We start from the raw sequence: 3,350 nt of genomic DNA on the forward strand, positions 1-3,350 counted from the left end.
AAGAGCGGAGCCCGGACAGAACGGGCTCAGGATGGGGTCAGGGATACCAGGCGCCCAAGGTCCCCACTCACGTTCGACCCTAGCCGGGCCGGCAGGAGACCCCAGGCCTCATGTCTTGTCTCTGCCAGTGGTGAGGCTGCTGGTTTGAAAAAGAGCCGCCCATTACATATTGAGGGACTTGGGGACACAGTAGCAAGACGTGACACTGCGAGGCTGGCCCACGTGGGGAGGTCCCAGGTTCGTGTCTGGGGACCTCCCTGAGCACACCGGCGCAGTGGCTGTGGTCCAGGCTGGCTGAGGCCGGGTGGTGTAGCATCGAGACGTCCAGGGGCTCAGCTCGGTCACTCGGTCTTCTCTGTTCCTTCTCCTTGTTGTTCATGGAAGAAAGAAAGAAATAAGCTTTTTTAAAAATGAGGCATTTTGTGGTGATTAACCAAGATGAGCTTAGAATCAGGTTGGTGGCGTGTTCACGTGGAAATCAGCAAATGTTACCCACCAGGGCTCGCCTCCCTGGAGAGCCAGCTCAGCGGCGTGCCACCTCCTTGCCCGCTACCACTCGGTGCCGCGTGTGCACGGTTGCGCCATCCCTAGAAGACAGCATGGGGGCGCGTGTGCACGGCTGCGCCATCCCTAGAAGACAGCGTGGGGGCGCGTGTGCACGGCTGCGCCATCCCTAGAAGACAGCGTGGGGGCGCGTGTGCACGGCTGCGCCATCCCCAGAAGACAGCGGGGTGGGGATGGCGCCATCGACTGCAGACAGAGCCGTCGGTGACGTGGCCTCATGTGGCTCTCACGCTGTGAGTGGACAGCCACTCTTCCCGTTTTCAGGACAGGTAAACTGGGGGCTGCCTGCAGTCATGCGGAGTGAGACCCAGAGGCAGCACTGCTAGCTCCGGGTCTCCCGTGGGCCCAAAGCCAGTGGCTTTCTCTTCCAGGAGGCCCAGGAACTCTCGGAGTGCTCAGGCTGCAGAGGCTGGGGCCCGGGGCTCCCCACCGCCCTCGTGAGTCTCTGTGGGAAGGAAGCCAGGCAAGGACTGACCACTTTCTGAGGACCAGCCACCGCGTGGCCTCATCTGCACACCCTGTCATCTGCATACCCCATCTGCATACCCCATCTGTATACCCCATCTGTACTGGCCATGGCTGGGACCCTCACGGGAGCTCTGTGGGGAGGCCCAGGAGACCCGCCTCCCAGGTGAGGCCCAGGCAATGTGGCTCATCCTGGTGGCCCAGCTGCTGAAGGGCTGATCTCAAGATCCTCTGCTGACCTGAGTCCCACCCAGGTCCCTCAGGGCCTGGTGGTTGCTATGGAACCTTCCTCTGCCGCCCCAAGGAGGCGGGCAGAGGAGCAAGAGACCCCCAGTCCTCCACCAGCTCGAGGCTTCCAAGACCACACTGCAGAGACAATGGTTTCCACAGACAGGCCTTAACCTGTGGCACCGTGGCCCTGGGGGTGTTTCCACAGTGGGGAGGGGCTGCTTCAGGAGGGAGGCTCAGCCGAGGGCAGTGGGAAGGAAACCACAGCTTCATTAGCTAATGTGCACTGTTGCCAAAGGTTGCCCAACCCCGAGGGCCCACGGAGACAAAGCGCTTCTGTCCCCCCCGGCCAGGCTCTTCCTCCTCCACCTCCTCGCCCACCTGCCTCTGAACAAGGCCCTCTGTCCCTCTGGGCGCCCCTCACAGGAACCAGCCCTCCTTGCACTGCTGTGCCACAACCCACTGAGCAGTCTCCCAGGGTCTGCCGCTCCAGGTTTCTAGATGGCTCCCTAGCTCTGAGATTTCAGTGGTGGCTAGGGTGGTGCCCCTCGTCCCTGGCAGAAACCTGAGCTCCGTGAGCACCTCATCGCCATGCCCACCGAGATGGCCATGCACCAAGGGCCAGGCCCTGGAGCAGCTTCCTGGAAGGTGCTGGGGGGCCAGGAGCAGCACCGAGGGTATGGGGCTGGCCCAGGGCCAGCCATGCAAATGTCTTCCCGGAAGGAATGAAGCCCTGGCCCTGGGCAATCCCCAGGCAGGAAGCACCTGAGCCTGCCCCACTGTGCTGTCCCTCTGCTGGGGGCCGCGCTCCGGCCAGGAAGGCAGGCGGCTCCACGGCCTTGGGTGAGCCGGGAGCTCTGGGCCTGCTGCCCTGTCCTACCAGGAGGAGGCAGGTAGACCCTTGGCCAGGAGGAGCGGGGTGAGCACTCGGAATGAGTACTCGGGGTGACCCATGGTTCTCCACTTCCCTGACGAGGCTCCTCTGGCCTGGGGTGCCAGCCTCTCCCACCAGCCCGCGGGCCTCACAGCTGTTTCAGCGGATGTCCTGTCCCTCCGTTCACGTGTCACTGGACAGCCTGGCAGGCAGAAAGGCACAGGGCATGCGGTCAGGAGCTCAAAGAGGGGGATGGGTGCCAGGGTGTGAGCCTATGCAGCCCCAAATCTGGGCCGACTCTCAACCTACCTAGTCTCAGTTTCCCCACATGTGAAAAGGGGGTACGAGTAATACCCACCTCAGGAGCTGGGTGGGGCCAAACCTGAGGTTGGGGTGCGGCGTGGTGCAGGTGCAGGCCAGCCGCTGTGGTCCTCGGGGACGCTCTGGAGCCCTGACGTGTGGCGTACGGCACAGGTGAGTGGACAGAGCCCGCACCTGGGGGCCTGGCCCAGCGAGTACCTGGACAGTGGCCATCCAGTGGGCCCAGCGTGCTCAAGTGCTGGCGGCTGGACGTGTGGAAAGGAAAAGGGCAGGGTTCTTCCTCCCATCCGCCCCGCTTGGGGGAGCGCATGGCTGCCCGCCGCCATGTTTCCTGGAGCTGTGGGTCTCAGCTGCCCAGTCTGCCCTTCCCCGTCTCTGACCCCCAGCCCTCTCTCCGTCCCTGTCTGCCCCTCCCTCCCCCAGCCCCTCTCCATCTCCTGCTCTGTCTGCAGGTTCGGGGCTCCCCTGTGCGAGCACTCTTCCCTGGCAGAGCTTCCTCCGGCCCTGGGACTTGGAACTGCTGACCCCTGTCCCCACCCTGTCCCTGACTCCAAGTTCCAGGACGGAAGGGGCGGTGGCAGAGCCATCCCTGTGTCCCAGGGCTACCACAAGGCCTGGCCAGGAGAGAGCCTCACTGGGGACCTGTTGACCAGGTGGGTGCGAAGAGCCCAGGATCCCCCAAATCCTTGGCTTACAACCTCAATCGAGAGTGCCTTCTTCCCCTCCCAGAGATAGAAGGAGGCGGCACGTGACTGCGGCCGGAGTCCCGAGCCCCAGCAGAGTCAGGGCCTGGACTCTGCCCTCCAGTCTGTGCCCATGTGCACCCGCAGAGACTCCCGGCAGGGGTCTGGCCTTGCCCCAACCTTGGGAGGGAGCAGGAGTGCAGACCAGATGGCAC

General features: G+C 63.8%; 1 long non-coding RNA gene across 1 annotated transcript in view; it reads right to left on the reverse strand.

Annotated features, from left to right (window-relative positions):
• Nucleotides 1–6: 6 nt before the first annotated feature.
• Nucleotides 7–3,350, reverse strand: part of LOC114006449 (uncharacterized) — a 4,888-nt gene continuing 1,544 nt past the window's right edge. Inside the window, exons 2-3 of the long non-coding RNA XR_003548161.1 lie at nucleotides 497–587; nucleotides 7–367 (exon numbers count right to left, since the gene is read on the reverse strand). This is a non-coding gene — a long non-coding RNA (uncharacterized LOC114006449). The remainder of the gene's footprint in view (nucleotides 368–496; nucleotides 588–3,350) is intronic.

This window comes from Tupaia chinensis, unplaced genomic scaffold (genome assembly GCF_000334495.1).
Source record: "Tupaia chinensis unplaced genomic scaffold, TupChi_1.0 Scaffold148065_1, whole genome shotgun sequence".
NCBI classification, from domain to species: Eukaryota; Metazoa; Chordata; class Mammalia; order Scandentia; family Tupaiidae; genus Tupaia; species Tupaia belangeri.